General features: G+C 39.2%; 1 pseudogene; it reads left to right on the forward strand.

Moving 5' to 3' along the window:
- The first annotated feature begins 3,498 nt into the window (after nt 1–3,498).
- The window catches only part of LOC149261262 (uncharacterized), a 74,254-nt pseudogene continuing 53,517 nt past the window's right edge, over nt 3,499–24,235 (forward strand).

Raw genomic sequence — 24,235 nt, forward strand, 5'->3', positions numbered from 1 at the left:
CTCAATGCCCTCACCCACTCAAATTCATAAGCACACATTATTTCTTAAGTTAATAATGACAACGAGGCAGGAAGGACTCAGGTTGTTTCTTAAGTTAAAAATTATAGTGGAAAATCACCTTAGTGGGCCTTAGGTTCCTTCAATTGACAAGACATTAATTTGAAAAATATTTGAGCCTACTCAAAAAGGCAGGGGAGGCTCTTATAGGAAGGAGGGTTTACTCTCTGCCTCTTTTAAAAGGCTCACAAGTGGATGACTTAAGGGATGGCTTGTTTAAAAGGTTGCAATACTAGGAAATATATATTTCTTGAGGATTTTGAAAAGGTTTTGAGAGTTATTACATTATCCAAATTTCCCAAAAAAAAACCTCTAACGCATCAACAATTGAAGCAAAGGTTTTAATGAATATTTTGTGAATTTTTCTAGATTTTTTTTGGACAGTAAGTAGAATTTTTAGCACATTTTTTTCCACCATTTTCCAAAATGATCCTAATGCACTCATGTTTCAAAAATGCTGACATGTCACCAAAACTAGGGCATGAGTTTAGTGGTTTCTACAATCTAGTGCATTGTTAAACAATGTGGTGCATTAATGTGGCTCATTAACATAGGTCCACCAATAAGTCGATGGACATCAAACCTAACCACCCTTTGTTGAGGCATATGTGTGCTTTAGTGTATTCACCACATCAATATTTGTATGTGATAATGAAGCACTAATGCATTCATCACACAATATTATGATTTTTGAGACGAGGTGAACACATTGGTGTTTATATGAGGTAAAAGCATTAGTCACACATTTTGTTCATGATGTTTCGGTGCACTAGCATGGTAAATGAGCATTGATGTCTTGTCTTAAAAACAAAGCATTGTTTTATTTGAATTTTTTAACAAATACATAACGTGAAAGTGTAACATATAGTTGTTAAAAAATCCTAGCGGGTTATCTCAACCAGTTGGTGTTAATGTTTATTGGCCATTTGGCTAGTTCCATGGTAGTGGATGCCTAGTAAAAATCCCCCTACATGAGATGCATTAGTCTATACCAATGGGTCTACTAGGGATTCCATCCACTTATACAAGAAAGCACCCCTCAATTTCCCCATGAGATTTTCCTTTAAAAAACAATATAGTTGTTAAGGATATTTTGTAGTAAATATCAATTAATAAATTAAATATTAATTTCTTATTACAAAATTTTAATGATTTAAATTTGATGATTTAATTATTATAAAAATATATGTAAACTAGTCCTAAGGGGGTAGCTCAATTGATGATTGTCGTGATATGAAGTATGGTGCAAACTAAGAGATCCAAGGTTCAAATCCCCCAAAGTAACCCAGTCTACGGAGGGGAGGATTGTCATGGGCCCTAGAGGTATAGTGGTAGTGATTGGAATCGACCCTATGTCACACGAGTACAAGCCCGACCCCTTTTTCAATTCCTCTTGTACAAAATTACACACACACACACACCTTATTATTACTTTTATCATTGGTTGAGCTTGTTTCACCTCCAAGAAGTGTCATCTACTCTTTGCTTATTTAATGATCATCTCTCATAGATCTTGTCTCCTCAACCATGGATTCAACATGTGTGATACATATTATCATCAACTTCTATAGTTTATTCACTCTACAAACTTACAAATTGAGATTAAAAATGTATTTACTAAGCATGAAAACTTATTTTCTATTACAAGTATACTTACAACTAAAAATTAAATGTTTTATAATATCCATACTTCTCTTTGAAGTCCCACCTAATCCCAATGTGAATAACATCATCATTTTTCTTTAGTATAGATTTTAGTTCATGTTTCTAGACACAAAAGGGTTCATATATAATTGTAAGTTACTATTGGGCATGTATTATGTTTTTGGGAGCACTAGGGTTTTGGAGTAAATATGGCGAGGAGGATGCAGACAGGGCTAGCATGACCACAACCTGACACGGGGTAGGTCATCCTGCTATACACCTGGGACCTAGGCGCAGACTCGGTCTGTTTTCCGTCGCAGTCTGCCCGTAACCTACCATGGAACCACATTATTCTCCTCAACCTGCTTACCCCCCGATCGGCGACTTGAGCTAGTGTTTTGCATTTTTGTGTTTATAGGGTTTGGTCTCAGCCTGTGTCAGTTACACCGGTTTACGATGGCAGCTGGTGTAACCCCCAGAGCAACATGGAAGGTGACCTTATAGACTATTCGAAGGACCCCCTCGAGGGCATCTCCATCTTCGGCAGACCGACCAACAACGAAGAATACTTTCCGTTCAGCAGGGAGCTCTCTGAGGTTATCGCTCCACTTCCGTCGCTATTGGGACAACCCAGCTCTGTGATTGACCTTCCAGAGATACCTGTGACCTGGCCGGCTTCCTCTGCGCCTTCCCTGACGCCGATCCCCCATCTTTTCGGCCCCTGCCCTTCCGTCTCTGCTCAAGCGGCTAGATCCTCCGGCTTATCCTCCCTCCACCCATCTGCGGCTTCCCACTACCCTCCACGATCTCCGCTCAGTGAAGCCCTCCCTTCTCAATACTTCCCAACCTTGGAGCCGGCTCAGCCATCTAGCAGCTACACCGTCGTCCCTCCCCTCCCAGACACCTACTTGTCTGGATCTGAACAGCTGCCTCCTAACCCAAACCCTAACCCTAACCCTAACCTTCCAAACCCTTGTACTGAAGAATACCCTGAAGAAGCTGAGGCTGTGGAGCCGACCCGTGGGAAGAAGCAAAGGTGTGTCAAGCCTAGGACACATGACATATTCATTGACTGGGAAGAAGATTTCCAGTGGCAAGACACCATGGATATGGCAGTGACAGTCCTGGTAGGCAGAGTTAGAGGAAGGAACTACACCGCAGCAAGACTTAAACAGTGGGTAGCTGAAATATGGGGCCATCACTTGGCAGATCTGCCTATTGTTCAAACCTTTGTTCATGGCTGGTTTTCTCTTAGATTCGCGCGAGCCGAACACACCAACTGGGTTCTATCATCCTTCTGGCACATCGAACAAGCCCCGATCATGCTTAGGAGATGGAGTCCGCTGTTTGACCCAGACATAGAGCAACTTGGGGCAGGGCCAATCTGGGTTCGGCTTCCTAGCCTGCCCCTCCACTTCTAGACCGAGGAAATTTTCAGAATAATTGGTAATACCCTGGGGACTTACCTGGATTATGACAGATCCTATCTCTCCATGGGAGTTATGGCCTATGCGAGACTTTTGGTGCACCTAGACATTAGAGGAGGCTTGCAAGAAAAAGTTACGCTCCGCTGGAGGAATTATAACCGGACTCAGATACTGGACTATGAGGGGGTCCCCTTTCGTTGCAGACGCTGCCATAAAGTTGGCCACCTCTTCAAGGATTTCCCTCTCCTCACAAAATAAAATCGGGTATCAGAGGGAAGACCACATCTGTAGGGGAGCACAGTCGCAGAAGGAACAATCAGATGGGGCCGAATTGAATGACACTGAACCTGAAGGACCCAGGCCTGACTCAATGACGTCGAAGAAGTGCGGGACTGCACCCCTTCGGCCACCTTCACCTCCTCTGACCAGGTCCAAGGCGGCCGCTGGCAGAGCGCTATCTTCGGGTATGTCTTGTCCAACCTCTCACTCTGCATCCATTATTTTTTCATCTACACCTTCAACTAGCCCTTTGCAACCTGGGCCGAATCCTAACACTTCTCATCATTGTTCAAGCCACCGGGCTAGCCCCCTCAATGCACAGTTGGATGTTCCTCCTCTAGCCGCACCGTCGTCCATTCCTATGTCACATGAGATCCCCATCCCTGGGATTGACCCCGAGCCCCATCGATACCATCTCCGTTCTCACTCCCGTGCATCTATGTCGGATGCCATCGGCATTAGCCTTACACCTTCCTCCTCTACCCCGAAGCCCACCGGAGGCAAACCTTCCTCACTGTCTAAAGCAAAACTGAAGGTAGGAATGGAGGTGGTCTCTGGGAAACAACTTACTCTAAATAGGGTCCTTAGAGCACAGAGCCTCCCCATGGTGTTTCCCCCATGAAGGCTATCTCCTTCAATTGTAGAGGGATTGCTAGTCCTGATAAAAAACTAGCGCTGAGGAGACTTCTTCGGAAGGAGCCAGGAGACTTGGTCCTTCTACAAGAAACCCTGGGTGTAGCAACTATCATATCTCCTCTATTGGAATCTATGCTCCCATGTTGGAAATTCCATGCCATGGATGTTAATGGATGATCGAGTGGCATAGCCCTAGGATACAACCCCTGCTCTATCAAACTATTGGGATCCTGGGGGGGCATAGGGTTCATAGGGGCTGACATATACTTGTCTGAGCTGGGAGCTGAGATTAGAATGATAAATATTTATGGACCCTGCCACCATCGAGAGAACTTCTGGGAAAGGATTCTGGGAACCAACATTTTTCAGCCGGACAATATAATCATAGGTGGAGACCTAAATTTTTCCCTAGGATACTCGAAATCCTGGGGTCACCAGGCATAGGCCGACCCCTTAGCGGGATTTTTTGAGCAGCTCCTCGACTCTCATCAGCTCATTGATATCCCTGTGGCCAAACTAGCCCCCACTTGGAGGAACAAAAGAACTGGGGAGGCCAGCCTTGCAAGGAGACTAGACTGATTCCTCATCAAGGAACATCTGTTGGAGCAGGGGTACACATATCGCCAATGGGTGGGATCTGGCAGACTCTCAGACCACCTGCCTATCCACCTTGAAATTCATGGCATTATCAACAAACCTAGAGCTCCCTTCAAATTCAACTCCTCATGGTTGAAAGACATCTCCTACACCAGCCTTGTGACAGACTATTGGAAGGCTCACCCACCGGCTAGAGATGGGCACATCACTGAGGGATTCGTGGCCAATCTGAAGGAATTAAAGAAGTTATCCAAGATTTGGGCTCACAACAAGAGATGTGAAGATGAGCATAAGGTGAATGAAATTGAACTGGAGATAGCCAACCTTGAGGATAATAGTGGAGGCACCTTCCCTACACCCGAGCTTAGGGACAAGCTCACTGAATTAACAGCCTTAAGAGGGAAAATTCTCAAGGATAAAGAGGAAACTTGGAGACTGAGAAGCCGGTCTATATGGCTGAGAGAAGGGGATGATAATACCAAATTTTATCATAAATTTGCTAATGGAAGGAGGGCTATAAATACCATTTGGAAATTGACAAATGAGCAAGGAGAAGAGGTCGATACTTTCCCCCATCTGGCCTCAATGGCTACCTCACACTTTAAGCAGGTCTATCAAACCCCCCTAATGCTACCCTAGTTGAGGTCATCAGAGTAGCGCAATTGTTCCCTCGGTTCATTGATATTGAGGAAGCTGAGCAGCTTAATAGAGAAGTTACAATGGGGGAGCTTGAGGCTACTCTAAAATGGTTCAAAAAGGATAAGAGCCCTGGCCCAGATGGATGGTCAGTAGAATTCTACCTGGCTTTTTTTATGTTCTAGGGAATGACCTACTCAAGGTCATTGAGGAGTGCAGGAAGTCTAGGCGCATGCACGGGGCTATAAACACCACTTTCATAGCACTCATTCCCAAATCTGACAATCCTTCATCCTATAATGACTTTCGCCCCATCTCCCTCTGCAACTGCCTATATAAAATCATTTCTAAAATCATAGCCAATTGCATCTGCCCCATCCTATCCGCCCACATATCCCTAGAGCAATTTGCTTTTCTAAAGGATAGACAGATTCATGAAGCCATCAATTCAGCTCAGGAGGTGTTGCACTCCATACAATCTAAAAAGATCAAAGGTATGATCCTCAAAGATGATCTCTCGAAAGCTTTCGACAAGGTAAGCTGGCTATACCTCAGAATGCTTCTTACTCATTTAGGCTTTCCAATAGGATTTATTAAATGGATCATGTGTTGCATCACCAACATATCCTTCAATGTTCTGAACAATGGAGTTGCCTCACCCTTCCTTGGCTTTGAAAGGGGCCTCAGACAGGGGTGCCCTCTATCCCCTCTACTCTTTCTCCTAGTTATGGAAGGCCTAAGCAGATTGATTAAGGACATGCATCACAGAGGTAGACTCTCTGGAATCAGATTATCGGAGGATTGCACTATAACTCACCTCCTCTTTGTGGATGATGTACTTATGTTTCTTAATGGAGGAATCGGTGACCTCACTACCATTCAGAACACCATCAATCTTTTCAAAACAGCTACAGGCATGACCATCAACAACTCTAAATCCACAATAACAGTCTCAGAATGTTCCCCCCATGAAATAAACTTTGCTATTCAAAGGTTTCCCTTCTCTCTGAACCAGATAGATGGAGGCCTTAGATATCTGGGTTACAGATTGAAACCACTTGGATATAAGATTGCAGACTGGATATGGCTGATCACCAAGCTCGAGAAAAGACTCAATATTTGGTACCATAAACATCTCTCTAGAGCTGGCAAACTGGTGCTCATCAAAGTGGTACTAGAGGCCACCCCGGTTTATTGGATGTCCCTTGCATGGATTCCTAGAGGCATTCTCAACCGAATTCAGAACCTTTGCAGCAGATTCCTTTGGAAAGGCAATCAATCTGGAAGAATATTTGCATGGGCTAGATGGGACCTCCTATCTATCCCCAAGAAATGGGGGGGTGGGGCATCAAAAAATTGGAGGACTTTTCCTCTGCTCTGGCGGCCAAACTAGGGTGGCATCTAATTACCTCCACCAGTCTCTGGACCAAAATTGTTGTCGCTAAATATATTTCTCCCCTCAGGCCGTTGGATTGGCTGAGACTACCTAGCTGGAACAAATCGGGGATCTCAAATATCTGGAAAGCGGTTCTGAACTTGATGCCCCTTATACGGGATGGTCTAACCTGGAGAATATCTGATGGGGCATCCGTCTGAATTGGCCGAGACCCTTGGATAGGATGCAGAAATGCACATCAGCTTCCTCTGGACTTACTCCAGAACCTCAACGAGAAAGGAATCACCCACTTAATTCATGTAGCGGATTCAGAGTGATCGACCTTCCTTCATCAAGCTTGGAAGACAACTCGCAGCTTGCTCCTCCCTCTTCAATGGCACCAAGCTTGGCGCACTTACACTACTGCTCTACAAGAATCCCACATACAACTCAGAGAAGGGGATGATGAGATCATATGGGCCATTGCCAAAAATGGTCGGTACTCCCCAAAAGAGGGGTACCTACTACTGGCTAATAAACACAAACCTCAACACATTGAAACATGGTGGAAAGACATGTGGAAGCTTAAAGCACCTCCCCGTACTAGACTACTTTTGTGGTCTATACTGAAAAACAAGGTGTCGACAGGTGATAACTTGGCTAGAAGAGGACTATATGGCCCTTATTGGTGTTGCTTTTGTAAGGACAACTATAAATCCCTAGATCATCTATTTCTCTTATGTCCTATCACTATTGATCTTTGGACCTCCACCCTTACCCACTCCAACATGCCTATTATCTGAGGGGGATAGACTACCAAGGAAGCTTGGGAAAATTGGTGGTCATCTGTTACATCGCCCAAGGCCATAAATCTTCCCCTACTCATATGTTGGGAAATCTGGATAGCTAGAAATCGCTATATCTTCCGAGACATCGCCCCTCATTGGACATCCATCTCAGCCAGAATTATAGCTGACTACTGCTCCCTCCCTGAGGACTTGGCCGCCACACCTCCCAGGAATATCATTCCTGAATCCATTGATCACACAAAGCCCTGGGCATATTTTGATGGCTCCGCACAAGACACAGGATGTGGAGGCGGGGTTGTTCTACATATATCGGATACCCATTATTATCACATCCAAATGGGACTTGGAAATGGCACCAACAACTTTGTTGAACTCTCCACGGCAAACTACCTCATCCAATTTGCTATAGAAAAAGAATGTCATAATCTACAAATTTTCGGTGATTCAAAAATTGTTTGTGACTGGATTAACAAAACCACAACTTGCCACACATTCACATTGGGACATATTTTGGATGAAGTGCATAGATGCATCCCATATTTTGACAATTTTGTTTGTCATCACATATACAGGGAATGAAACACCATTGTTGACCAACTTTCCAAAGCAGTGGTGATCAGACCACGCAACATCTGGATGATCCAGGAGCAGCGGGGAGGTGAACATTTCCAGTACTACCACCAGCCATATATGGACCATGCAGAACAGGCTCAACAGGAGCCTGAAAACATATGAAAATTTTGACTATTTTATTTTTGTTTATTTTAACTATGTATATGCACATAACAATACATGTTCTCAGGAATACTCTCTGCGTAGAGTAGTTTTTTTTATGTCAATTATGCAGTACTATTAAAAGACTGTCTCCCTGCATGGAGAACATATTTTGGGACCTTAAAATTTTTGAACTGGCACACAGCCACTACTTTTGCATATGCTCACAGCATCTACAACATGTAATTTTCCTATTAATGAAAATTACGATTTTTTCCGAAGGAAAAAAAAAAAAAAAAAGAGAAGTATTATGTTTTTGGCGAGTGAAATTTTACCAATTGGCTATTTTTTATACCTTATAAAAAAAGATTTTTATTTTTATTTCTTTTAAACATCTACTCATTTAGTTAAAAAAATTTCTATTTTATATGTATGATTTTTCAAACCAGAATATTTGTCTAGAATACTACACATAGGCATAATATTCGAATTATTTAAAAATACCTTATGCATGACTAGTCCTATGTGTGATTTATATGTATCGGGTATAAAAGGAGGCTCACAAAGAGGGTGGTAGCCTCCTTTGTTTAAGGATTCAGGGGTGAAGCCTCCCATAAAATGTTTGGGTGGTTTTTTGCGTATGTTTTTTTGTAGTTTTAAGCACATAGTTTTTTCTTTTGATGATTTTGTGGCACATGGTATTCCATCCCATGGTTTGCTAATTATAGTTAATAAACTAAAGTTGTAATATAATCTAGGTCAATCAATCATGGGTTTTCGATGCTACGAGATCCTATATATTGTATTCCAAATAATGAAGTTTATTGATGATGAAAATTAGTGGTATAGATATAAACAGTTTATTGGTTTTCCTTGTTTGGTTTCCAGGGTAAATTTGTGTGTATTATGTGTGATTTCCATTGTTTATTTCTCTAATTATTAAGAATCTATAATTGCATGACATTATTGTAAAAGTTTAAAGCTTATAATCATTATCAGAATAGTAATTGGATTATATGCAACACCTTTTTGGCTAAGGGTTTGGTTATATTTGTTGTATGATAACTCTTATTGTAGTGGGGCCTTTACAATGGTAATTCTTGTACTAGAAAAGAATTAAAAGCAATTCGAAGAAAAAAAGATCGAGAAATTTAGTGTGAAAAGTTTTGAGCTATGGAAGCTCAAGATGGAAGATCTTTTGGTAAACAAACATCAATGAGTCATTGTGGATCCAAGTCATGCACCTACAGGAAAGTCAACAAAAGGCTTGGAAAATTTAGATTGAAAGGAAAAGAGCCCAATATGATTATGTCTCTTAGATTCAGTATTATTGAATGTTTCAAGAGAAGCTACAACTAAGCCATTATGGGATAAGTTAGGAGATTTGTATCACTCAAAGTCCCTAGTAAACAAACATTTTTTGTGGAAGAAGTTATCCAACCTAAGGATGAACATTAGAGACTTGGTGAAGGAACATTTGAATATATTCACTATCATGATAAGTCAGTTATTTTCTATTGATATATTAATATTTCTAATGAAGATAAGTGTATCAATTTATTATGTTTTTTACCAGACTCAATGGATAGTTTGTTGTAGCCATAGATAGTAATGCAACTGCTATAAGTTTCAATGATGTGGTCTCATCCTTGTCATTGAAGGAGATGAGGTGGAAAAACATGGAAAATTAGAGCATAAATGTCTTATCTATAAAAGGTAGTTCACAAGATAGAAATAAAAATAAATCCTCAAGTGGGAGATATAAATCTAGAGGTAGATCTAAATATCTAGGAAAATTCAAAAAGAAATGCTAGAAATGTGAAAAAGAAGGGAATTTAAGAGAGAATTATAGATCAAAAAGCATTGAGAAAGGGAATGGATTTGATGATCAGTCGTCAAAAGAAGAGAATACCTCCTCAGAGGAAGGAGGGGATGTGTGCTTGGCTTCTTTAAGCACACATGTAGATCATGATGTATGGTCGATTGACTCAAGTGTCTCATTTCATGTTACTCTCCAAAAGGAGTGGTTTTGAGAATATGAAAGATATGATGGAGATGATGTTTTCCTTAGAGATGAATCAATAGCCAAGACCACAATACAAGGAAAACTCGAATTGATGCTTAAGGATGGAAGGGTTAGAACACTCCCTGGTGTTCTACATATTCAGAGGTTGGCTACAAACCTAATATCAATAAGTATAATGAGGGATGCAATTGTAACTATTGTGTTTAAAAAATAAACTTGCTGGATGGTTCAAGGAAAAATGGTGCTATTAAGGGGAGCCCAAGTTATAACTATGTATTGGACACCTAATCCTCTAAGGGTTGGTGTGGAAGATGAACAGTCAAAGGGAGTCCAAGAGACCACTTGGAATATGAAACCAAGGGTCACTAGACTTGTATAAATATGTTTCATTTTGAACAATAATGCATTCAAGATTGATAATTCATATCTTCTATATTCTCCATAGTTGTGTTTAACATGGTATCAGAGTAGGCGTACTCCTGCCTTGCCCATATTTAAGCCACTAGTTCTCTCTGTGTAGATCAATTATGACATTTCTGCTCACTGTCCATAACACTCAATTAATTCATTGATAGTCAAAAATTTCTTGCTTTTCCTTTGTCGATTCCTTGGATTGGCAAAACCATCTATGTTGTGCCTAATCAGAATTCATGCACATCGATTATAACGTATTCTTCTTCCGCTACCTTTGACCATTTTTCTTTTGGATTCCCTCTTTCTTGACAGTTGAACTATGCACCTCTAACTAATTATGTTCAGTGCTCATTTTACCTTAGTGCATGTTTTACCCTATTTATCTCTAACCACTAACACTCAAAATTTTCACACAGTCGTTGCCACTCTTTGCACCCACTATATGTTCCCTTGGTCGACAGTTCGAGACATTATATGATTCTGCTTCCGATTGGCTTTGATTTTTGGGATGATAATGGTCATTGTCTGTGTGGGATCATGGTATTCAAACCTTTTTGTCTATATTATAGAGATTTGATAGATACATGAATTTGTTTGTTGAAGTTATGGGTTCTAAGCTCATAAGCCTTTGGTAGATCATTTCGAAATCCGACATTGGTTAGACAATTTTATCAAACTCTGGTGGAATTATTTATTGAATATGTTTTCACTGAGAATATCAATGATATACACCTGCTCATTATAATGCTAGGCGTAGTCCACATTGCTATCAACATTACCTGCAAACACTTTTCCTACGAACTCATGGCCTCACTCGAGTATGCAAGATGAGACCCAATCTCTCAAAAGCGTTATCCCTATGCTCAAGCTGCCTGTGAATTCGAGAAGGAGATGAGTGAAAAAATGAGATTCAAAACCAAGAATGGTCGACATGAATGGTTGGTCACATTGTTTGTGTTGATAAACACCAAGAACGATAAACCAGTTATGTATTGAAGACTATCAACATTGGCTCGTTGGTTTGAAATTCGTTGTGGATGGACTCATAGTATGCACGTTGGATTCATCATATGCATTGTGCCTTGAATTTGTGAAATGCTAGTTGTATGGGATATTTACTGCATTGCGTTGGTGATGGAGCATAGTCTTTAAAAGGGCGGTGGTATGTACATTCAAGTATTATTATTATAACTTCTTTTGAAAGTCTTATGGTGTATCATGGTATGTGTCATTCTTCTTTTATGATATACGTTGGTTGGATGCAATGAACTCATTTTCTTGAAGACCATGTATATAGTATGAGCCATTATAGTTGTACTATGTAATTATTGGTGTGATGCTAGAGACCATATATAAGTGTTGAATTGAAGGTCTGCGATGAGTTTTTCATGACATTGTTGATGTTCCTCCCTTGAATACTAAGTGATATAGTGTGGTTGTCAAGAGAAACATTTCAACATTGTCCTCATGAAATATAATGTACATATATTCTACTGAGAGCGGGCCTCTATAGGACTCTTCATAAAAAACAATAGGCTTACTCAATGCCTCTCCCCATGATAAACTTGATGCTCTGATGTAAAAAGTATCCTCCAATATCTGTAAACTGTAAGTTGGATTCCCATGGAATAGATGTTTGTGGTTCAAGCAAAATTCTAGAGCAAGTATAAATATGCAAAAGTATTTGGATATGTTGCATTCTTCTATATAGAGCATATGAAGGTCATGGTATGTTTGTGTTATGATGGTGAATATCTCTGTGGTTGATTGAATTTTGGTGTGTTGTCTAGTATATAGGCTGGTCAAAACTATGGTGCATTGATAATTAAAGCTTCATGTTGTCAATTAAAACTATGCGTTGAAGACCTTGAACTATGGTGTTATGTTAATGCGTATGTGTTGGAATGTGATCATAAGTGTTGCTCAAAGCTGTGGATTGTATATGGTGTGGTCAGAGCCATTGGATTGATGTTATATGCCATAGTTCCTACTCCTTATATGTACATATAACCAATTCATTGCAGAAGTTTGTGTAGCAACATTCTAAAAATTGTAAGTTGCAGTTATAGTCCAACATGTTTTGTGCAATTTCTAGCCTAAGATATTAATTGTAAGGCTGGAGAAAATGGCTAGAATTAGTGAAGTATTAGAGTTCCTAAAAACTCTAATATTCTCTACTTCTCATGATACAATAAAAATCAACAAAGTATCTCACTGAGATCCAAACCTGCCTGCAAAATGCACAAGAGAAGATAGAATTTTTGCATCTTGAGTCAAAGCTGCAGCAAAATGAGTTACAATAGCATAAGCATCATGACACCCATCAATAGCCAGCAAGTGGTCAAATCAATAACATTGAGGTTTATTCCCATCATGTGTCCATTTTAAGAGCATATTTGCATGCAAGTGTGGAAATTCTGCCTGCACTTCCCAAGCCCATCATCAGACCTTGGGAAGAGATTGTCAACAAAAAAAATTAAACAGGCCTTGGATATGACAAGGATGTGTCCTTTCATATATCATATTAATCAAAGCCCATCTAGTTTCAAAGTGTTGGATTTATTTATGATAGTTAATCTTCAGATGTTCCAGATCCTGCTCCTCTTCCACGGTAGAAACAACAAAATGTTAAGTGCCAACGTTGTGACCGAGTTAGCCATATGAAAGATCATTATTTTGATATTCATCTATTTGAGCACTATCATAACACCACTCGTTCTTTAAACAAATGCTTCAAAAAGAAGCCTCCTGCAAGAACAAAGATACGTCTTGGAGAGATCACTTCTTGGAAATGGGCTTCAAAAACCAAGAAGATATTTCATTCATATGTTAGAACTTTTTCTAGAGTATTAAACAGTCTTGTAGTTTAGTTTTCTCCATCTTCTCACCTTGTATCTGACAGGGGGGAAGTGATGGTCATATACAAGCTTCAAAGCCACATCAAGCAAGCCTGAGCCACAACCTACCATACCAGATTCAGAGTTGTAGCTAGAGACAACGATGCCCCTGAGTATGCCTTTGGTTGGTGGTCAACCTTAAACCATCTGTATGGGGTTGAGACCTCCCTCTTCAGGTTGAGCTTTTCCCTCAAAGAATTGGGGACACTTCCTCTAGCAGAAGACTTCAACTTATTTCCATATTTGGAAGAGTTTCGGGAATTACACTAAGAATTCCTTTGGTTGGTGGCCTTCCTTAAACCATCGCAGGCTATATACCTCCCTTTTCTAGGTTGAAGGTCTCCCTCTTCAAAGAATTACAGACACTTCCTCTAGCAGAATATTTCAGCTTATTGCCAAACTTGGAAGAGTTCCAGGAACAACACTAAGTGTTCCAGTGTTGGTGGTAATCCTTAAGCCATCATTGGTTGAGACCTCAAGCTCTCCCACTTTATACTTACATTTCAAAGAGCACATTCAGCCTAGTGCTACCATGCATATTTTTGCACATTTTGTATTACAACTCGGTTCTTGGACTCATACATACCCCTTCGGATTGGGGGGGAATGTTGGACACCTAATCCTCTAAGGGTTAGTGTGGAAGTTGAACAATCAAAGGGAGTTTAAGAGACCACTTGGAATATGAAACCAAGGGTCACTAGACTTGTATAAATATGTATTATTGTGAATAATAATGCATTCAAGGTTGATCATTCATATCTTATGTCTTCGCCATATTTGTGTTTAACACTCTGTACAAGATACTGTGAAGCACTTCCACTAATGGGTGTAACAGTTCTTTTGTTCGTGAGGCTGGAAATGGAGAAGACAAAACTTTTTTGTCTCTAGATAAAAGGTAGTTCTATAGAATCAAAGATTGGAGAATATTGGAGAGAAGGGCCTTTGAGAACTACATAGTAAAGGAAGGTATGTTTTATTTCACCATGGATCTTGATTTTTGTGAACATTGCTTTTATGGAAATCATAATCAAGAAAAATACTCAATAGGTGCTACAATATCTATACTCAATTAGGTGCTACAATAGCTAAGGGAATTTTAGAGTTAATACACAGTGATGTGTTTGGACCTGTGCATGTTCCATCACTAGAAAAATATGTGTGTTATATCTCATTCATAGATTATTTCTTGAGGAATACATGGATTTATTTCATCCAAAATAAATTTGATGTCTTTGGAAAATTTAAAGAATTCAAGGCCCTTATCAAGAAGCAGATAGAGAATAAAATGAAGGTGCTAAGGATAGACAATGGTGGAGAATCCTATGACAATGAGTTCAAGAAATTCTATAAATTGTGCGGTATAGAAAGGTATAATAGTATGCCATACTCACCTTAAAAAATGGGGTTGAAAAAATGATAAGTATGACACTAATGGAAAAGAACGAAGCACACTTAATTACGACAAAAAAATTTGAGTGAAGGCAATTGATCTGATTGGGAAAATTATTTTTGTTGTGCCAAATTCCTATTCAGAATATGTTAAAAGTGCTTAAGGATTCATGAGGTTAATTGCAAGTTTAAAAATGAGTTTTTGAGTGCTTTTATGTAAATTTTATGTGCAAATTAACATAAACAAATGTCAACTGAACAACGGCATATAACAGACATAAAAATCACCATAAACATTATCACAGTAGCACATGATGAAGGAGTTCACCTCTCCTGGGCTATATCTCCTTGGTCCAGCTTCCAATGGCTTGGCCCTCTCTATTATGCTCAAAAGTGTGAATACATCAGTTTACAATGCTCAGAAAGCTTTGAAACATGTTCCATTGGCTCCATAATGCCCAAAAATTCCTATGTAGCCTCTTTTTTCTCTTGATTTGGTCAAAAATTGAAGAAGTTATGGATTTCCCAAGTCATCCACTAATTGCACTACAAATTCCCCAAAATCCCGCATCATCCTACAAATTCGCCCCAAAACGTGCTAATGGAGTAACAATTTTGCTGATTTTCGGGAAAAATTGTCGGACACTTTAAATGTCCGCTAACGCCTTAAATCCGCAAATTGTGGCCATATGGGGACCACATGCCCGAGGCTAAGGCCAATGGCCTACCCCCGATAGCTGGGCTCCTGCTCCGTTTGCTGGTGGTTATATGGTGGCGTGTGCCCAAGGGTTTTCCCTTTCCCCAGATTGGCGCACCCTTATAATTTAAATATATGTCGAAATTGTTATATGTTAAGAATTATGTGATGGCGTGTTGGTATTGGCTTGTCTAGTTGTATGATGGTCGCAGGTTCGACCCCCACTACTGCTACCCGGAACTCGACCCAAAATTTTGGTGGACCCCGAGCTGCCACATGGTGGCCTCTGGCTGGGCCACGCGTCAACCTGTGGTTGGCCACCAACCAACCATTCAAAAACCACAAAATTGCACCCAATGAGAATATGCCACTTGGCACAATGTGATTCATCATTGACTAGTCAAACTGCCACATAGACCTGCACAGTCAGCAATATGAACTGATGACTAGGCGACACATTTTGCAAAAATTCACCTATTTGGGAAAATTAACAGAACATTATTGTGGGAGCATACGGTGTCTATTTCGTGTGAAATGAGTTGTGCCAGAGTCAGGATGATGAGCACTATGCGGTCGTTTAGGTTTCACACTGATCTGACAACTTTGAATTTTGAGCTGAATTTTGAGCACATGATCATTCCTCCCCACTGGAAGCCTTTTGGACCCCAAAAGATCACTTTCATTTTTCCAACAGGTGAGGGTATAGTTCCCTCATCCTTCCAATCTCGATCCATTTGGATTTTGAAGGATTTGTTCCTTTGAGCCCCACTCGAAGGTAGTCCATTCTCCCTCGTTTTGAAGACCTTGTTCTTTTGTCAAGAATGATGTCTTGTTGTCATTCATCAAGCTATTCAGGAGAAAAATCCTCAATGGAAGGAATGTGGACATTTTCTCCTTGATCTTCTATCAAAGGAGGCTCATACAACCTTAAGTTCTCAACATTAACAACAACATAAATTTGCATATATGAAGGCAAATCCAGCCTATAGGCATTGTTACCAATCTTTTACAGAATTATGAATGGACCATATCTAATTAGTTTTATCATTTTACCTTCTCCTTGGAGACTCTCTTTGCTAATGTGAAGCCAAACTTCATCATTGATTTGGAGCTTGTGATCTAGACGATGCTTGTCATGCCTTGATTTGTACTTGCCTTAGCTCTTTTCCAACTGTTCTTGAACTCTTTGGTGTACCAATTGGATTTGTTCAATGAACCTTCTTGCTTTGTCTATGTCACTATGACCATCAATAGAAACATCCTTTCCAAAAATGAAATCCAAAGGAGACTTAGGCAAGTATCCCAAACATGTCTCAAATGGAAATGTTTGAGTTGAAGAGTGCTTGGCCCAGTTGTAAGCATGATGAATGTAGTGCAAATGTTCCTCCCACAACTTAGGATGCTTGCTGCAATACCCGTGAAGAAGATGTATCACTGTCCTATTCACCACCTCTGTTTGACCATGTGTTTGTGGATGAAATGGTGTGCTCTTTTTCAATTTGGTTTCCATGAATCCCCACAATCTTGACCAAAAATTCCCAACAAATTGATAATCTTGATCACTAATAATGGATGTGGGAAATCCAAAATGCACCCATACATTATGAAAGAATAATTGAGCAGTTTGTTCAGTTGTAATTTTCTTTTTATATGGCATCAAAATACACATTTTTTTGAACCTATCCACAACTACATACAAATAATCTTGACCTCTTTTTTACAATGGAAGACCTCCTAAAATATCCATAGAAACACTCTCCCACGGTTGTGAAGGAACCGGAAGTGGTGTGTACAATCCTAATTTCCTATTGCTAGGCTTACTGAATGCACATAATGAACATCCTTTAATAAAATGTGACACACTTTCAAGCATACAAAGCCAATAGCAATACCTATGTAGATGTGCCACTGTCTTACTTACACTGAAATGACCAGCAATAAGAGAAGTATGTGCCTCTCTTATGATGTTGACTCTTTCTCTGTGTGGAATACAAATCTTGCCAGGATGGTACAACAAGTTATCATGCAAATGCTAATCCAATTCATCTAATTGGTTACCTTGACTCAAGCTTGCATAAACTTTGTGAAAGTCATTGTCTAATGCATATTGCTCAATATAAATTTAATGAAAAATAGAAGTATGCTTGAGTAAAGTAGTTGCACTAATAACAGGCCTAAAAATCATATCAGCAACTTTATTGTAGATACCTTTGTTATACCTTATTACCAAGTGGAATTGTTGAAGAAAACCCATCCATCGGAAGTGCCTTGATTTCTGCAACTTAGATTGAGATTGCAAGTATTGCAATGGTTGATGATCAGTGTGAATGATTGTTTCTTTACCCATCAAGTAGTGTTTCCACTTTTTCACACTTTGCACCAATGCATACAATTCCTTGTCATATGTAGGATAATTAATCACTGCACCATTGAAAGTTTCCGAATGAAAACATATAGGCTTACCATGTTGCATGAGGATTGCACCCATGGCATAGTCACTAGCATCAGTCTGGATCTCAAATGATTGTCTCAAGTCTATATAAGTTGCAAGTACTAGAGTTGAACTGATATTTTCCTTCAATGCATCAAAGGCCTTTTGTTGTTTGCCTCCCCAATGAAAAACCTTTTTCACATTAGTCAATATGCAAAGGAGTTGCTATAGAAGAAAAGTTAGTAATGAATTTCCTCCAATATTCAGCTACTCCCAAAAAACTTCTTACCTCAATAACTTTCTTGGGCCTTGGCCAATTCAAAATGACATCAAACTTGGAGGGATCTATTTTCAACTCACCTCCTCCAACAATATGACCCAAGTAAACTAAAGAAGTTTTTCCAACTCACACTTTGACATCTTTAAGTACAATTGTTCTTTCTTTAAGACATCAAGTATTTGTTTCACATGCATGACATGTTCATCACAAGATTTACTGAAAATTAAGATGTCAACTAAGTAGACTATAACAAAATCATCAATAAATGGCCTCAACACATCATTCATCACACGCAAGAAGGTAGCAGGTGCTTTACATAAACCAAAAGGCATAACTAGACATTCAAACAAACCTTGTTTTGTTTTGAATGTTGTCTTCCAAATGTCTCCTTCAACAATCCTAATTTGATGGTAACCACTCCTTAAGTCCAACTTAGTAAAATACTTTTCCTCTTTCAATTTATCAAGTAAATCATCTATTATAGGCAATGGGTAACGGTTCTTTACCGTAATCTTGTTCAATGCACGGAAGCCCACACACATGCACCACGTTCCATCCTTCTTTGGTACCAAAACAATAGGTGAACCACATGGCGAAGAACTTGGCCTGATGATCCATTTATCCAACAACTCTTGAATTTTCTTTTTAATTTCTGCACTTTCCATCACTAGCATCCTGAACATGCCAATGTCAGGAAGAGGACTATCTTGTTGCAATTCTGTCTCATGTTGGATTCCTCTCTTCGGAGGCAACCCTTTTGGTTCCTGAAACATATCATCATATCGGTTATAACATCAACCAATTCAGATTTCAATCTTGCATCACAACATTGAAAAGCTTCATTATCAACATCATTCTTGGGTTTGATCATTAGAAACACAAAATTCTTGCTTGAATTCACTAGTCTTTTCATCTACCCCGCATTAACAGGTGAAAGATTTAGTTTCTTGCTATGAGCTCTCACAATATATTCTACTCCATCTTTGAACAAATGGTATTGTTTTTCGTGCCTATGGAAGATAACTTTTCTGTCATAGAGATACGGGCTACCCAAAATTATACCACATGTCTAATGGCAACATCAAGCTCCACTTCATCTATGAAATTTGCAATAATGGCGAATTTTAGTTTAAACTTTCTAGTTACTTGCAATTGTGCATTGTCACATACCCATCCTAATGGATATGGCTTATGATGTGGAATGGTTTCCAAGTTTAAACTTTTGACAATGTTTTTAGAGATGAGATTGGCTTGAGATCCACTGTAAAAAAGAGTATCAATTTTGCTATGTTTTAAGATTACCCTTATGTGAAAAAGTTATATCCTCTTCTTTTCATTTGGAGTTTCATTATGTAAATTTGAAGTACTAGTGCTAGCAATGGATTCTTTTCCTTTCATACCCATGGTTGTAATTTTAGTTTCATCACCCGAATCGGATCCCAAATCCTATTGAGTGGTTGCAGTGGTTTTTTTTTTCCCTTGTTGTTGAATTTATTTAATTTCATTCTGGGATGAAGCTTCCAACAATGAGCTTCATCGTGACCCTCTTTGGAACAATGCTTGCTTGTTAATTTCTCTCCTTCCTTCTTAATGGATGCATTTTTCTTTCCCTTTCCTTTGAAACCCTTTTTTTTCCTTTACCCTTAAATGGCTTTTTACTACCCTCTTTTGGAGTATTTTTCCCTCTTGCCTCAAGATGAGTGGCTTGCACACACAGCTCATCTAGATTATTGGGATTAAACATAAGGATAGTATTTCTAAGGTAAATGTGTAAACCCCCTATGTACTTCAACAACGTGTCTTGTGATTGCAAATCTACACCTAACATTAGAGACCTTCTTCTAAATTCTTGGGTGTAATATTTTGACCTTTAAGTTGTCTAAATTTCTGCCAATTCATGATGGCTTTCTGCATATATGCTAGAGGGTAGAATAGTCTTTTAATTGCAACAATGTAATCAGACCAAGAAATTGATATCTTACCATGTTTTTTATCTCTCCTTGTGTCTTTGATTCCCACCATACTAGTGTTGCACCCTTCAGCCTCAAGGAAGCTAGCTGAATCTTTATGTCGTCATCTTTAAGGTTTTGAATTCTGCAATAGACCTCCAACTGACAAACCCAATTACCAAGCTTCTCTGCATTCACTTCACCATTATACATGGGCAATTCAAATTTAACATCAAATTTTAACAGGGATGTTTTTCCAGTTCCTTTTGAGGTATGTTGATGAGTATGAGTAAGGGTTGTATTAGTGGAAGAAGGTGAAGACGCCTGTGAAGAAGAAGATAAAGAAGATGGTGGAGAGGCTGGAGGTTTACCTCCTCCTCCTGAAGAACCTTCTCCTTTGGGAGGCTTGGAGCTTTCACCCTACAGTTTGGTATTCCTCTCTACATAGAGGACCTTCACCATCTCGGTCATATCAAAGAAATCCTTCCTAAATACCTTCTCATCCTCTATCATGTTTGTAGGCCCTCCTTCATGAGACATGCTCACTGAAGTCTCAACTACAACTTGAGGAAGAAATGGTGGTGGATATTGTGGCAACCTTGCACTTCTTCTCCTTGGCCCAACTTCAGGGCTTCCAACCAGCTTCCCTTCTCCTCTCTTGAGCTTCAACCTTGTAAGCATGACATTCACTTGCAAACAGTTAAATCCTTCTTGCACAAAGAAAACCAAGAGCTCTGATACCAAACTTGATCTGATTGGGAAAATTAGTTTTGTTGTGATAAATTCATTTTCAAATATGTTAAAAGTGCTTAAGAATTCATGAGGTTAATTGCAAGTTTAAACATGAGTTTTTGAGTGCTTTTATGTAAATTTTATGTGCAAATTAACATAAACAAATGACTGAGCAGCAACATATAAAATAAATAAACATCACCATAAACAATATCACAGTAGCACATGATGAAGGAGTTCACCCCTCCTAGGTTACATCTCCTTGGTCCATCTTCCGATGGCTTGGCCCTCTCTATTATGCTCAAAATTGTGAATACATCAGTTTACAATGCTCAAAAAACTCTCAAACATGTTCCAATGGCTCCAGAATGCCCAAAAATGCCTGTGTAGCCTTTTTCTGCTCCTGATTTGATAAAAAACTGAAGAAGTTATGACTTTCCCAAGTATTCTACTAATCGCACCGCAAATTCTCCAAAATTCAGCACCATCCTACAAATTCGTCCCAAAACGCTCTAACAGAGCGACAATTTTTCCAATTTTCAAGGGAAATTGTCAGACACTTTAAATGTCTGCTAACGCCTTAAATCCGAAAATGGTGGCCATATGGGGGCCACGTGCCCAGGGCTAAGGACAACAACCCACCCTCGTCGGGCCCCCTCTCCGTTTGCTGGTGGTTATATGGTGGCGCATGCCCAAGGGTTGGCCCCCACGGGTTGGCCCTTTCCCCGGATTGGCGCGCCCTTATAATTTAAATATATGTCGAAATTGTTATATGTTAAGACTTATGTGATGGCGTGTTGGCATGTGGTTTGTCTCGTTGTATGGTGGTCGCGGGTTCGACCCCCGCTGTTGTTGCCCAGAACTCAACACAAACTTTGGGTGGCCCCGAGGCTGCCACGTGGCGACCTCTAGCTGGGCCAAGTGTTAGCCCGTGGTTGGCCACCAACCAACCATTCAAAAACTGCCAAATTGCACCCAATGAGAATGTGCCACTTGGCACAACGTGATTTGCCAAAGGCCATTGACTAGTCAAACTACCACATAGACCTACACAGTCTGCGCCACGTCAATAGTATGGACTGTTGACTAAGCTGTCACATTTTGCAAAAATTCACATGTTTGGGAAAGCGAACAGAACATGATTCTGGGAGCATACAGTGTCTGTTTTGCACGAAACGAGTTGCACTTGATTCAGGATGACGAGCACTATGCGGTCATTTAGGTTCCACACCGATCTAACAAATTTGAATTTTGAGCTAAATTTTGAGCACCTAATTAGCAATGGATACTACTTATTACTTGGTAAATCAATCACCCTCATCAGCATTGGTTAACAAGACTTTGCACAAGGCATGGACTTGTACAAAAACCTCTCTTAAACATATGAGAGTGTTTGGTTGTGATGCTTATGTACACATTCCAAAGGTAAATAGAAGTAAGTTGGACCATAATTGCATATTTATTTGTTATAAATATGGTTTAAAATATTATAAGCTTTGGAACCTATAAACTAGTAAATTCGTATTTTATCTTTAAAGAGGTTAAATATTGTTTTATACAAGAAGTCCCACGAAGGGAAAAAGAACCAAAGGTTGTGGAGTTCAAGTTGTGAGATGAAGAATTTGACCAAGAAGAGAAACATTTCAAAAGAAGCAGAATCTTATACTCCAGTATTGAGGAGATTGGTTCAAGAAAGAAGGAAACTAGAAAGGTATACTCCACCTAATTTTCATTCTAGTTTTGTTTTGTCTATTATTGATGATGACCCTAGCACTATTTGGGAGGTAGTGAATTCAAAGGATGGTAAGGAATAAGGACATGATTGAGGATTGGTATCCTTGTACAAGAATGAGGCTTTGGATCTAGTTGACTTGCTAGCTGGAAGAAATCCCATTGGTAGCAAATGGGTATTTAAGAAGAAGTTTAATATAGAAGTAAAGTAGGGAAATACAAAGCATAGTTAGTGACAAAAGGTTATTCCTTGGTAGAGAGAATTCATTTTGGTGAATTTTTTTCTCTTGTTGCTAAGCCAACCTCTATTATCTTTCTTTCATTTGTTGTTGTTGCTTTTGATATTGAAATAGAACAGTGGATGGATGAAGAAATCTACATGAAATAAATGGAAGGTTTTACTGTGAAAGGTAAGAAAGAGTTGGTTTGCAAGATGAAAAATTCATTGTATAAGTTAAAGCAATCTCCAAGATGTGGTATCAAAAATTTGATACTTATTGATCGAGAATTGATTCACAAGAAGAAAAGTTGATCACTACATATAGTTCAAATTAGTAGGTGAACATTTTATTTATATGGTCTTATATGTAGATGATATTTCGCTATTTGAAACAATATGGAAATCATCAAGGAAGTGAAAACTCAATTGTCCTCTAAATTTGACGTGAAAACTGAGGCACACAAAAAACTCCAGTTAAATTAGAGGAAATATAGATATATGTCTTTCGGATTAATCACATTATTAGGATTCAGTCGACGTTTCGAACCAACTAATGTGGTCCATCCTCAGGACAAGGTTTTGAACCTTGTCCTGAGGATGGACCACATTAGTTGATTTGAAACGTCGACTGAATCCTAATAATGTGATTATTTTGAAAGACTTCTATCTACATTATGGATCACAAAAGTCTTAGATCTAGAGGAAATATGTTGAGACAATATTACAGGGATTTAATATGCGTGAATAACGACTAGTCAAGTTCTCTATTCTTATAGTTGTAAAATTGTATGTAGATTAATGTCCCAGGACACATGAAGAGGAGTATAAGTCTCATGTTCCATATGCTACTGATGTTGGCATGTTGATGTATGCAGTGGTATACACCAGGCTAAACCTTACAGATGTAGTGGGAGTTTTGAGCAAGTAAATGGAGGGTTTTTAGGTATTTGAATGACACTACAAATTATGAAATTTTGTATTAAGGAAGACCTAGAGAAGAGAGAGTGTTGGACATACATGGATTTGTTGACATGAATTGGTCTAGAGATTTGGATCACAAAAGATCCACAAGTGGTTGTGAGTTTAACCTATTTGGATGAGCAATTAGTTGGATGAGCAAGAGATAATTTTTAATGGCATTATCAACTACAGAAGTTGAATACATGGCGTCACTCATGCAAGTAAGGAAGTTATATGGTTACAAAGATTGTTTTCAAGTATTGGATTTGTACATAAAGCTATAAGGTTAGATTGCGCTAGCAAGAGTGCAATATTTTTGGAAAAGAACTCAACTT

Source organism: Pinus tabuliformis, chromosome 6, assembly GCF_031772625.1.
Source record: "Pinus tabuliformis cultivar Carrire ecotype Pingquan chromosome 6, CPIR1, whole genome shotgun sequence".
NCBI classification, from domain to species: Eukaryota; Viridiplantae; Streptophyta; class Pinopsida; order Pinales; family Pinaceae; genus Pinus; species Pinus tabuliformis.